We start from the raw sequence: 15,518 nt of genomic DNA on the forward strand, positions 1-15,518 counted from the left end.
CAGGTGAGAGTGGAATGTGAGGTACAGGAAGTAGGTATATTTGGGGAGGTAGGTTGGGGAGGTTAACAGACAAGACAAACAAGACGCATACAGGGGCAGAGTATGACACATGTGGGGGGGAACACAATTGACGGGTACAGATGTTTGGATATCACGAGCCCATGAGCCCACAGATGGCAACAGTGGAACTGAGATCCCCACCCATGGGCAGTTACAACTGCGCCTTCACTGCCCAGGACGGGGCTGTGCTGGGGGCTGTATAGGATGGGCAGGCACACCCATGAGTTGCACCACCCGTGCCTCAAGCTGACGTAGGGGATCAAGCACAGAATGCCTGATCTCGCTACGCACCACATCCCAGACACTTTGGAGGGTGAGTGGACGTTCTCCTCCGGCCACGCTTGCAGAGGGGGGACGAGCCCCATACCCTGCAGCGCTTCCACCCAAAGGTGGCACAGGGCCACCGGAGGAGGTTCCGGCCTGGGCACTAGTGCCAGGTGCACTCGCCAGCTGAGGTGGGAGAGGTGGGTCCGCTGGAACCCGCCTTCCCTCTTGTCCTATGTTTAGCAGTAGTTTATGACATTTTGGGTTAGTAACAAACAACACCATTCAAAATTAGTTGTAACAGCATGCATCAGTATTCCCATTAACCAAACACCCATGAATTCCAAACATTGAACAGCAAGCATAACACATGCATATTTAGAACAACAGTACACAATCCAACAGCATGCAGGGTTGATTGATGGCAACAGGCCATCAGGTTTGGATATGTGAACAGGGCACATGCATCAACATACATGCAGATATGTATGAACCAACAGGACAAATGTCCATGGAAATTAATTGTGAATACACATACCCAGTTTGGTGTGGAATGGCATTATTTGTGAAATAGGGTAGGGTGAAGAAATATTACATTAACAACTTAAACTACCTATACATATGCTGTACATTTCTAGTAGCTGCAGATATATATACCCTACATGTCTTAGTACAGTTTCCTATATGTAACCTTGGGAATGTTGATGGTGGGAATGTTACTGCTACATTAATATACATTCCATTTTTATTCATACATGTTCATATCTGGCTGTGTTCAGGTACAGCATCCTGCTACATTTGATTTATATGGCTCTAGACAACTGTGGATGTTCAGTATTTCATACAACCATACTATCTCCATATTGCAAGGGTACAGCAACATATCCAAATTGTGGGACAGACACATTCCATGTTCAGTACTTTCTTAAACCCATTTCACTCTTTGGTTGTGGCTGTCTCATTCATTTCATAATGTACTGACTGCAGTATAACTTTATTCCAGACTTATTACACCTTTCTTGGTCGATTTATACCTCTTTCTCACACTCTCACTTGTTTTATTTTTACAATTCATGATGGTACTGAATTCTAGGCATTATTAACATTTCTTACTTGTTACAACAATCCTTTCCAACAGACTCACTTATTTCATATGGCAGATTTTAAAAGGGGATGTATTTGACACATGTCTATCCTGTGTAGATTGTTCACCAGTCTTTTTCAGGCTGAAGCAGTTATCTGATATTACAATACAGGTGGAAAATCTCTATTTGACACTTATTTAATGTTTATTTCTGGATTACAGGCTGCATCACTTATCTAATCATACAGTACTAGCAGAATCTTTCTTCTAGGCTTATTTTAACTTTATTAATATGTGACTACACTGAACACTTTTATAAGCTGTCTCACTTATATTCTATAACAATTTCATCAAAATATCAGCATAGGCTTGACAATTCATAGAACGGACACCTGCAGCTGTGATATAAATGAAGTAATATTGGAACATACATCTCCATAATATAGGCTAAGATAAATTTCTTACATACTTAATTACATGGATACTTACTCAGTAGTGGGGCGTTGGGCGTTTGCCGGGCCTCCTGGATCCAACGGTTCAGTTGGTTCTGCTTGCGTCTCTTCAGGTCCGCATGGTGGTGACGGACCTGTTCGCCAGTCCTTGGTATGCCTGTGGCACTGGTGAGATCATGTTCCAACCGGTTCCATGCCTCTGCCTTGTATGCACCCCAAGGAACCTGGCCCTGCATGAGTTGAGCCTCATGATCATGGACTAGGAGCCAAACCATATATTTGGACTCCTCAACACCCCACCTCTGTGCTCGGAAGTGACTGCCCTCTCTTACACCTGCCATCCTGACTGCAAATGGGTTCCACAATCAGTTATGCTGTGTATTCCCACTTATGGGGCTTATATATGCCCGTTTTCCCACACTTATCTGTGATTGGCCAGTTTAGACATATATCAGCTTATAAAAACCTGCTTTGTCATGCTTCTGTTTCCATTCATTCCTATATATATATGCTAATACTGCATTTCTCAGTACAACTGTCATGGCTTAGTGGTTTAGTACTTTGACTATGATGCACAGTATCCTGGGGTCGAGCCTGGACATTGCTTTTTCTATTTTACTACTGTCTAGACAGGCTAGGAGGTGTGTCTGTGTAAAGGCGGTTTTGATACAGCTTGCTCAACGTTGCCCACCGGTAAGCCGGTTGGCGTGCTGTGCAGCTCTGCGCAAACGGCTTACGCTGGGTAACGCGTTATTTGGCTATGAGCATATTACACTGTGTGAAGTGTTGCTCAGCTACGGGCACCCATTTTAAGCATGTTAAAGCGCTGCTCAACTCCGGGCACTCATAGTACACCTGTTAAACCATTGCTCACCTGCAAGCAGTCATACTCAGCTTGTTAGAGCGCAGCTCAGCTATGGGCACTTATAACATTTTTTTTTTATTTTATTGTCTCAGATTTCTTCAAAAATACATGGCCCATTTCATTACATTTTACTTAAATTATAGTTATATATATATATATATATATATATATATATATATATATATATATATATATGCATATATGTCAGGGGATTGTTTCATGCTTATTTAACTAAATATAGAAAATGATGTTGTGGGGGCTCGAACCGTGACTACCTCCTCTTTGGCCAGCGTCTCTACCGCTACGCTATTGCTACTTGGCTTAATTTGCATATTTAGATCTTATATGCTTTTCAATGACTGCTAACTGTGGCTGAGCGGAGGGCATACCCACGCAACCGAGCGCAACTATGGGCAAACATTTTTGAAATTATATAAAAAAAATTAAACTGTTATTTTTACGTTTTACATTACAGTTGGGTTTATAGTCTGTGGGGGCATGTGTGGTGTTGTGTTTCTTGACATTTCTGCGGACTCACTCATGGGAGGTTACTTTCAGGACTCTGACTCTTCTGGGGGTGTGTCCCTTTGCAGAACTTGCCATTCGGACACGCCCCCTACTTTCCTACATGGACCGTGTTAGCCTAGGGTGTGAATCAGCATGCCCTTATGCATATGCATGGCATGTTGACGTCATACCGTTTAACTGCAGCCTCCGTGTAAGACATGTTAACTCTTACACGGAGGCTTCGTGAATCCTGCCCCATGTCTTTTATAGCCATAAAATGGTTTTCTGTTATACTCATTATCTTTATATGAATTTTTATCAAATTTTTCCTAATTTGGTCTCATACTATGTTTAATTTGTCTGTTTGGTTTGTTTATTTCTATTGACAAAAATATAAAAATATGTAAAAACTCAAACTTATTTCCATGTCTTATATTTTTATCTCTCATCTTTATTTATTTATTTATTTATTTATTTTACAAGTTTATTTACTGGGATAGTTCATTGGGCCAAGAAGAGCCTGTTTTCAAAGGAGTCCCGGGGAGAAAAGCTCCATGAACAACAATATAATATGAAGACAATGCATTTACATTTATTTAATACTATTGAAGAACAATGATATTACACAACATGACAAAAAATCCATGATTGCAGTGAAAATACAGTCAAAAAAGCAAAAGGTAAAATTACACACACACACACACACACACACACACACACACACACACACACACACACACACACACACACACACACACACACACACACACACACACACACACACACACACACACACACAAAATAATTCAATTAAAATAAGAAAAATCCATTGGTGCATATTCCTCTTAGATTTGTTACAATTCTTTTTGAAACATATCCTCCTAATGTTGTTTACCATGATCCTAATGTTAAACATTTTTTTATTCTGAACATTCAAACAATTTATGTTTCAAAACCTGCCTCATTAATTCCGCAACCTTCCCACTGGATGCATTGCTTCAATTAGTTTTACATACTGACTGCATCCATACAGTCTGTTATTCGTCTATGCAGTGATTTAGATTCCAGTTTGACATAATTTTTTGTTTGATAATCATGTTTTACAACCAATAACATCAATCTTACATAAATAAAACAAATTTTACAATAAAAATATTAGTAATTTTCCTAGCATTTACAACCAGCCAGACAAATCAAGCATTGCTACCTGAGCAATAGTACATTACTGACCTGGGAAAAATATTGACTTGTGGTAGTCAAATATTGCAATATATCCATGCAAATGTTATATCTTACTCCCTCGTACCTAAACGTATGTACTTCCCTGACTGAATATATTAGATGCATTTCTTAGCTATCTCTTGACAGTGCATGCCTGGATTTCCAGTACAACTTAAATTTCCAAAAGCTATAATAAAGTTAGCATTGTCCAACATTTTCATTTTCCCCTCTTTTCTTTAAATGGCAGTATGGACAAGGGTCCAACATTTGCAGTTTTACTTGTGAGCTGTTTTCTGTTGGTAACATTTATTTGTTGTGTATTGTTTTAGTAACTGCCTGAAATATTACTGTTGCTGCAAATACTGAAATCCCATCATAGTGCTGCAGACAGAGTAAGTATAAGATTATATGTATAACTGTTAATCATTTTTCAAATGTTTATACTTACATAGCTGGCTGACCTGAATATCTTGATGGTGCAAGCTTCATCTCTAGTGAACCATTTATATAAATACTCCTCTCATAGAAGATACGGAAGGATCTTGCCCAGTGGGGGTGGGGGGCAGTATCTGTGGACAAAGCATGGGTGTCAATGTTTTAAGGTAAGGAGACAAAAAATCTATAGTTAATTCAATAAAACTCCCACATTATCTTTCAATAAAATATAATTTACTGATGAAGTTGTCTTACCAAATTTAAGAAATGCATTATTGCTCACATCATTCTAAAGCAACAGACAGTGCCAATCACCTGATTCTATTCTTACCAAACAAAACTTTGAAGATGCATTATTGAAAAACGTTTACTTGCAAATCTCTGTGCAGACCATTCCATAGGACTCAAAAACGATAACACATTAAGAAAAAAATCATTGAATTCTAGATATTCCATTCCCAGTTCTTGGGACCAAGGGATGGTACCATCAGTTATTATTCAAATAGCCAGCCCCTTTGGAAAACATCTAAAACTTGTTTTGAGACAGCATGAGATTCTTCATTTGTGGTAAAAATTGCCATCAGCGTTATCTGTTTGCAACATTTTAAGAATAAACTAGTACCTTTATTTTGCTATCTGTTGAGAAACAAATTTCCAAGATATGAAACTCATATTTCTTTCTTTTTAACAAATGTTTATCTGTCTTAAGTAGCAGAAGTGCCACACAACTGACTATACTGCATCAGAGAAGAAAACATAATTCAAAAACAGGAAAAAGGGGTTGAGGATGGATGGATGGATATCAGAGGCACTTCTTGTTAATGATTACACTTCTATGACAAAATAATTCTTAGATACAGACATTTGTACTATATGATACTGGAGACCTTTGAGATGGAAATGATCACTAATGAAATATATGTTGGTAAAACCTCTGTGAATATATTTCTTTGAGCATGGCAGCATGGTATTTGCCTACTCTCCTTTTTTATATCCTAACTCTTTCCACTTATATATTATTTTCCACTTTATAAAGATTTTACTAAAAATGGCGTTGTAATGTGTACAAACTTTTACTTCAAAACTATGTGTCCCTTGTCCTTCGTTATATCCTTATTTTCACTGTGGTACATACAGCATAATGACACAAGAGTGAAAACTTCCATTTGCTGGAAATAATAATATTGCAATTTACAACACACCATGGACTACCGTTGTCAAAAAAAACCCTCAAAATAAAATGACCTCAAAATATAATTCTATTGATAAGTACAATGCATCAAGATGATTGTATGTACAAGTACTGCATCTAAAAGCATTAACTGGAACAACAGTAGAACAGTTATTAACATAATGTATTGCATGATTTGAAAGAGTGGGGTAGGGCTAATATCTAGCACAGAACAGTCATGTGAAGAAAGTAATTTACTTCAGTTGGATGAATAATTGGATAGATATTAGATAACATTGACAACTAAAAGGTGAAATACTGTTTGCTGAGACATACAAAATATCTGTTATAATTTATTTTAGTACTGGCACAAAAGTGTTAGAAATACTTATCAATGAGAAATATATTATATGTAAATATATGCACACGTATCTAAGTATATTTGCGTTCATGTGCATCTGCACATAAATATTTATTATGGCTAAGACAAAACTGGTAGATTCTACCTCCAAAAAAAACATTAATGCAGTAAATTCATTAATTTGACCAGAAAATAATTATATATAAGAAGAGATTATTTTGCACTAAAAACATATCTATTATGCACTGATGTTTATTCTTTGCAATGTGTTATATTTGAGAATTAAGATATTTAATGGTGTGCATTATTGTACTTGTGAGAATTAAATCGTGAGGAGAAATCATGAGCTCCGATCTCCAGCAAATGGCATGATTATTCACTAAACGCATCCCTTTCATACTTTATTACTATTCATTATTTTGTCTGTGGCTGATTCAGACTTTGCGATTTTATTATGTATTTTACTAGCAATTATATAATATTTTGTATATCAACAGCAAACAATATATCATAAATTTCCAGAGTATATAACAAAAAAGTATGTTCTTTGTTTTGTGAGAGATTGGTTGTTATTTTAAGCTTAATGTGTTTGAGTTTATGAAAGAATGAATGAATGGATGAATAAACTACTTGTCTAAATGTCAGACCTATGGAGCACCTATCATTGCAGAAAAATAGTCAAGCTTGAAAAAAAATGGTAACCAGAGCAACACATAAAAAGTGTCACTATGCATTTATGAATTGCTCATGTGTTTAAATTCAGCTATTACAGAGACATTTTACATTTTTTTCTTCCGGATTTAAGAGTGAAGTGAAAGAGTAAGCATTTACCTTCATAAGTTTAAAGCTAATTTTACATTTATAGTTATGCTAACTTTTCTCTCATTTTTTCCTGCAAATTGAATACCAGTTGTTCAAGACAAGGGTAAGAGGTCAATATTTTTTGCATCTCAGTCTGTTCTTAGTGCCACAAAAATTGTTTTGTGCACGACTTGCAGAACATAGATTTCCTGCTGAAATTTCCTGCCAGGCAGTCAAGTTATTTCATGTCATGGTTTCAAAAAATGATTAATGTTTCTAAGTTCAGCTGAATGGCACCGGAGCCTTGGAAGAAATACAAGGCTTTGAACTTCTCTGATATATTAAATACATCACACTATAGCTATCCTGATGTTTAACTACCTGACATCATACTGGGAAGCAAATGCTTGACTACTGGGTTTTCAAAACCAAAATCTTTGCACTCATGTAATTATTTTACATATTATAAATATTTACAAAACTCATTTGGTTTACTTCAGTTTGTTAGGAGTTCAATATGTAAAATGCTGGAGATAGTGTCTGTGAAGCTTTTGTGTAACACAGTGGAAATATGAAGCTATAGTTATTATACATATGTTTTCCCTTTTCCATGTAAATAGATGCATCAAACTGCAGTTCCAAAAAGGAGTACTAGTTTCACAGCTTGACTTTTAGTAATTCTGCTAAGATGCCTCAGCTCATTTTAAAATGTGAACATTTTTATATTTGCAATATACTTGGGAAACATTTTCTGCTTGCTAGTAGCTACATAGGCTGCACTATTTTGAAACAATTGTCATTGATCGCCATTTATTTTCTGTTTGTCTTATTGTTTCTGCCTTCTCTGCCTTTGTTTGATACAACTGCTACTGGTTTTCTTCTTAACACAGAGAGAAATAGCTGCAGTAGCTTGAACATGTAGCCCAGCAAGAACCACAAACTTGTTGTTACTGATTTTACTGCCCCCCCAATTAAATCAGTACAATATTTGAAATTATAACCCATCTAGGTCACAAACCTGTAGCTTAGATTCACAGTAGTGAAAGCACTATTTGCTGCATGGCTTTTGTTACAGAGCTCCACTGGTTCTTGTTTCTGGCTTTTTTATAGGTATTTAATTGGTTTAAAGTCCTAGTGCATCTCCTACAATCTGTGCTGAACTGTTTTCACTGTTCTACCACTGCAGATATCACTTGGCTCTGGGTAATGTGTGCAAGGGTGTTTATACAGGAAGTCTTGCTTGAATCAAACAGAATTCAGTACTTTGAATCTGTGCCCTTATGTATCTGCTCTGAATCCAGATAAGACAACTCTGCAGCAGAAATTACAGTACTCTTCCTCCTAGCCCAAGATAACTAATCACCTATTTTGAACAGATAAGCCAGCTGGGCAGCTGCAGTAGCAGCATCTACATTAGAACCCCTCTCCCCAGCCCAAGAATATCAATCACTTCTTTATTAAAAGTCATCTCAAACACCTCTCCAGACAGGCATCACCACCACCTAGTCTCTGTAGCCAATCAAACTACTTTACTACAAAACACCTTCCTAGTCACCCCCCCCCAAAAAAAAAAATAAAACACTGACAGATAAGTACTATGGAAAAACATTCTCCTGTAATTACTGTAGCCAGCAAGATTAAGATGATGATCTTGAGACAATGTAAGAACTGTCTCATGCTTTCTGATGACTATGTACTACTCATACAGCACGATGTAATATGTGAGAGATGAATTTATTTAATGTCACTGGAGACTAAAGTCTCATATATTGTCAGTATTAATGCAAGGTTCATCAGCAGTTACCCACTCCACAGCAAATATCTCTACCACTCACATAAAACACATAGTCCATCATATGCCAGTGTTCTAAAGCATAAACTGCCCAAACCTCAAAGACGTCTGAAACATGACAAGGGCATTAAACACCCTTAACCACATTCCAAGCCTGCAACATGGGTAAACCCAACCACCTTATGTAGTAATTAAGGTTACATTGTCTCAGATACTATGTCCATAAGACAAGCATCCACACAACCTAATATTCTAATCATAGGTGTCTCTATTTTGAGGCATACAGATGCACCATTCCACTAAGCCGAATAAGGAAAAAGTGATAGTCATTTGCTTGTCTGTGGCCAGAATTTGGCAGATCAGGCAGGCACTCAAGTCCCTAAACTGCAAGTAACATTATGATTCTGTTATAGACCATGTGGGGGTAAACAACATGAGAGATACCTCCCTCAATTCTACTAAGGGAGACATGATAGAACTCTCTCACTATGTGACTGAAGAGGGTATGATCCTAGTATGAACAGCATTCTTCCTTCTCCAGGGATTATACTTTATTATGCGCAAATGATAATTGACTTCAATAATTGGCATACATTTTGGTGACAATCGGGGCAGGGGTAAAATATCTGTCAGCCTGGGAGTATATGATCAACTGACTTCACTGCTTCACCAGGCATGGTATTTACATGCCCCCTCTAGGCTACTATATATTGGCTAAATCATTGTCCACCAGCATTATGCAGTTTAAACAATACTAACTGGACCCAACCACCGACACAGCAAACAAAACTAAGGAAAGGTTAAATTTATCACTGATCAATAGGAGAAGCCTAAACAAAATAATTCCACTCTCTGCAAACCCTCCTCACATGTATTTAGTGACAAAGACATGTTTCAGATAAGCACAGAGCATGCTAGCAATGCAGGGCTACAAAGCCTTCCATGCAGTTAGACCAGTCAGTATACTGGAAGGGAAGAAAGGTAAAGGAGCATTAATCTTCATCCATTAAAGTTTCTCATCAAGGCTGGTAAAGCAGCATGATGTCTGTCAGAAAAATATGTATTAATGTGTGTGCTTAATGCTGATTAGAAACTAAATAAGTTAACACGTTTTTCATTCTATTTTATATGCACTATTTTATATACAGTTGAGTTTCATATGAGACTAAAAGATGCTTTTTGAAACTGCAGTGTGCTTTCTGAAACTTGCAAGATGCCCTCTGACCTAGTAATTGCTAGCACAGCAATATTCATATTTATGCCTTTTGGAAATGTACTTGAGAAGCAGGTGATTATCTACTAGGTCAGGAAGAAATGAATGAACAATGCTATATTCTGTAATGTAATGATTTTAAACAATCAGCTCTGTTCGAAGTATGAGAACATGCACAGCTGCAGAAGTTAGAGATAACATAGACAAAGGACTGTTAGAGAAATTAACTGCAATCTATACTTGCTTTGTGCTCGAATTAGCCATAGTACCTTGAATGGTAACATTGCATATATCTAACCGGTGGTAGCCAAGGCCACGTTGTTTTTCTTAGGAAGTTTCTCACAAAAATTGATAGTACGAGCAGAATATTGTAAAAACAATCACTACGAAATGATGATGACAAAACTTGTGATTCACTACGTCAGCTTGGTAGGCAATGTCTTATTAGAAAATGTATAAAAATGCTTGCATTTCCTGATTCTAGTCAGACAAACTCTGTATTAGCACGTTTTTGTCTCCTTGCTGCAAGATTAAAGTGCCTTAACCTGAACCTACCATGTATTGATCATTTTTAAAGTATATTTTTCCTTTGACAATGTCCTTGAGATACTTCACATCCAACATACCAGCAACAATGTTCCTTACCACATCCTGGAGAGCTACAGAATACCCTCTATGACCCAAGAATAGCATAGCACATACCAAGTAAACTATAGTCACTTAGCATTAATACAAATACCATATTCTTGGATGGGTTCAACAATCCACTCGTAGACTAGGCAACACATACCACTAGTAATGTGCAAGCCCAGAGATTCCTAGACTTTGTCAATACAAATGCCTTGTAACAATTAGAGTATCTACCAGAGGAAACAACATCCTTGTTCTTGCCCTAAGTAATATGGGAGAATCCTTCTACATCCCCAGTGTAACATCCTCGCTAATCTGTTCTGACCATAAATCTAGCTCTCTTGCAAAAGGGATAATACCAGAGCCCCAGCTGGACTGAGATACTTTTAAATGTTTCTTCAAGACTAACTTCCTAGTTCTGAGTGACTCTCTGGATTCAAATCCTCCCTAATTTGGAAAGCTGTGCTATATATATGTGGAAACATCTAACACTGATATGTAAACAATTGCGCAGAAGCAAGTGTACCCAAACGAAGCAAGTATATAGCAAATCCTAAAGGTGAGCTGCCTTGGTGGAATCACAACGCAGATAAGGTTTACAACAAAAAGAAGACAATGATAGCCAGAAGCCGAAAGTTCAACAACCAGCAAAATAAGAATCTAATCTTTAAATTTAACAAGCACCTTAGGAACATAATAAAAACTATCAAGGCCATATTTGAGAAATAGCCATCCAGGGCAAGGATAAACACATTTCCTTCATCATCTATATCTGCAATTTCAAAGGGAATGCACAGCCATGTGTTTCGCTAATTATAAATAGTGCCACCTATATGGAAGATTTGGATTTAGCAAATTGCTAGATGGAAAACTCAGCTCAACATTTACCCCCTCCACCCTCTGTAATCTCACAAGAAATAGGAGGAAACCATGCAATTTTCAACTATTACCCAGGATCAAGTCCTGGGTGGACTTTTAAAGGACAAAAAACACAGTTTCTGTGGGCCCTAAGAATGTCCCAGGATACAGTCTAAATAGCATGAGGTCACAAAGACATTTAAAATTAGTCTACTCCCACAGTATGTAGTAGGCCCCTATTAAGACAAAACATATTCAATTTGCCATTAGTCTCGAAAAGTCCTTAGCTGATTAAAAAAAGAAAAATATTTGATACCATGTGTTAAAGCAACACATCTGGAGATGGCATACATCATTTCCTCTTAAATATGTGAATTAACAGTGAAAAGAAGCATCAACTTCAGTTCTGGTGATGTTTTCTGATAGTGCATGATCTGACCTGTTAATATTTCATAAAATGGCTACAGTACTTTGTTAAAACTGGGGACATTTAGTAAAAATTTTAAAGAGAAAATCAGTCATTATAATAAGAGGTATGTCAATAATGTAGGCAAAAAATTACCTTAATTATGTAAGCAAAAAGAAGACGAAGGTAAGCTATGCCTCATGCATATCAAAAAAGGAAACAGAAAAACTGTAACTGTCTCTCTGCCAAAGTAGATTATACATTGTTTGAGAGGACTCATCCCTGTATGTAATATTTGAAAAGGTTTGCCTAGGTAAAGCACTGCAGGAATGAACTTATATATTATATCTGCTGATAGGTACATTAAAGGTATCCTCACACGGCATTAATGCCAAATTGATTGATAGCTGTCTTAGACATTAGATGTTTAAGGATAAGAGAAAAGGCTAACCTGAAGACTGAGTGGTTTATCCTTGCTTTTTCTCAAAGGAGTTCTAGCTATAGAATTGCTGTAGGTGTTTCTTAAATTGTTTTCTGAAGTCAATATTTTAACACTTTTCTCAGCTTTGGATAGAGATGGTCTAGTCAGCAGACCATAGGTTGGAGGAGCTTTTTTCCTGTTGCTTTTAATTTGTGGTAATATCCAAATATTAGAGTGCAGTCATTTTGGATTTATAAATAGTTATGGAAGGATATGATATGAAATTTTGATAATAAAGTGGGACAGTATCTGTTGTTCAATATTTTAAGATAAAGAGGAAGTACATAGATTTGGCAGTCAATGGAGGCCAGTTCGCTTTTTTCTTGGAAACTCAGTGGTGCTGTGCTGTCATTGTGGAAAAATTAAATAAATCACATATTTTATTTATTATTGCCTGTACAGATTCAACTTTTGGGATGAATACACTATCAGAGCTGGGTGTCCATGGTCTAGCTATGAGAGGCAACGTAGTAGGAATAGTGCAGCAGGCTTTATATTGGGTCTTTACTCTGACAACTGCCTTTTCCTTGTGTTCACAGATATGTCTAATGTGAAGCTGAGATGCTTATACTTTTCATTTGGGGGATGTTTGGAAATATATGGACACTGTTGATGAAGAATTGTCTTTTGAGGATCTTTTGATGGATGATAAATTGGATGACAACTGTCTTAGTGGTGTTAGGTGTCAGATGATTTGTACTGAGACTCTTAAAAATAATACAAATCTCCTTCTAAGGAAAAGCTAGAAACATTTAGTGGAAGGGCCTGACCTGTGTGATGTTACATCATCTGTGTCATAGACAATTGTAGTGGTGTGATTAAACATAATGGTCCCGTAACTGAACCCTGAGACATGCCTTGTGATAATATTCTTTTTCTGAGGAAAAGCAACCAGTCCTAATTAGTTTCTTTCTGTTTAATCCAGTTATCTCAATTGATCTCTTTTTATTTAATCCAAGTATAGCTTCTTTCCATAATGTTATATTTTCAGTGTTTTCTTTCCATTTTATTCAGTCATTGATATTTTCCATAAGTTTGTTTTAATGTCAGAATTTAACTAAGGCCAGTAACAGCATTTTTGTTCTTCACACTTTAAATGGGAAGAGTTTATCCTTGGAGGTGAAAATAGTGAGATCAGCAGTGAGGTCACTTTATTTTTGTAACAGGGCCTGATCAGTTTTGTACAAATTAATTTTCAGCAAAGTAGTTTTGAATTAAGTTAAGTTACTGTATGTATGTGCATTATTTTGTTAGTTATCACTGCTGCTTTGAGGAATAGAAATGCCTGGACTGGTAGCTGGTCCCTCAGTGTATTTAGAGACATAAATTTATTTGTTGATGGCAGCTAGCAATCATTAGGTCTTGTTTTGAACCATTGTTGCTAGTGGTGTTTATGCTTTTGGATGCATTAATTAACTGTGACAAATCTAACTTGGACTGAATTTCTTTTAGGATCTAAAAGATCCATGTTGAATTCCCTCTATGAGGAGAATGTTCCCATCTTCCTAACCTTATGGATGTTCTGAAGGTTTATTTATTTTCAAGTAAAGTGAAATTATAATTTGAAACTGATAGTTCTAGTAGCAGCCAGTTAAGGCTCTTCTTTCTGATATTCACTTTGTCCATTGAACTTAATGCTTTTTATTTATTTTTTAATAGAACATTATTCACCAGTTGTTTTCTCATCTGGTCTATTAATTAGATATATACTAATGTTTTCATCAATAAAGATAGAGGGGCAAATGTTATATTTTAAACAAGTTTCATCGCTGGCAAGTACATGTGGGTTATGTTCAAGAATCCAAGCTTCTAACTTTTTCTCTAATTCTGTTGGTATTAGGATTGCGTATTCTATGAGACTGTGTTGATCAGAAAGCTACTTTGTTGAGTTATAATCATTTGTAGGTAAAGAGGCATTATGTAATGCTGTGAAGGAAGGGATATCAGTTGATAAATTGTGGGTTATGGATATGACTGTTTTTGATGAGGATTGGACTAGGTCTGAAGCAGGTATGAGTACACATTGACAGTTTGAATGTAAGTATGCATAGAAAGATTAGTAATTCTCTAAGAAATGTAGGGAGAGCATTTGTAAAATTAAATATTATTTTTAATGGTATATTAACTGTCTTTTCCAAGAGGCCATCATTATGCTAATTTTGCTTTTAATCAGATGATGGACTTAATTTTGTGGTGAGATCTGGATGACCAATGTATGTGAAGGGAAGAATGGGAGAGCTTGTTTATTGATGTGTAACTGTTGTATGAGATGCACAGAGCAGAAATAACACTTGCCCGTAACAGGAGTCAAATAATCAAAGGAAAGAATGTAATAATATGAGAAGGGCTTGTGTTTGTTGATAGAGTGTCTCTGATAATATTATCTATAATAAGAGATTTGGGAAGCGTTACCAGTAGGAGAATGGTTAGAACTTATTGGGGAACAGGGGTTTTAAGATGGCTATTGTTCAGCTGTTAAATTGTGTGTAATGTTTTGGAAGCACTCATCTGACTGGAATGTGGTGTAGCAAGAGTAAAAAAAATAAATTGGGAGAAGTGATTAGGGGAGGGACATGAAACTAATCACCTGTTAGTGTGTGTGTGTGTGTGTGTGTGTGTGTGTGTGTGTGTGTGTGTGTGTGTGTGTGTGTGTGTGTGTGCGTGTAACTATATATATATATATATATATATATATATATATATATATACATACATATACACATACATAGTTATATGTGTGTATACATGAAAATGAGAGTAAAACAATGAGCATGGTGACAGCAACTGGAATGAGGTGAATAGACTGAAGATTGTTAAATCTAAGACAGCCCAACCTGTGGACTGATTATTGACAATCTGAGTTGTTAAATGGTAGCAGGGGTAATGGTATTTGTTAGAAAGCAGCAGATACAGTAGA

Source organism: Protopterus annectens, chromosome 8.part1, assembly GCF_019279795.1.
Source record: "Protopterus annectens isolate FY-2018-M chromosome 8.part1, PAN1.0, whole genome shotgun sequence".
Lineage (NCBI taxonomy): Eukaryota > Metazoa > Chordata > Ceratodontiformes > Protopteridae > Protopterus > Protopterus annectens.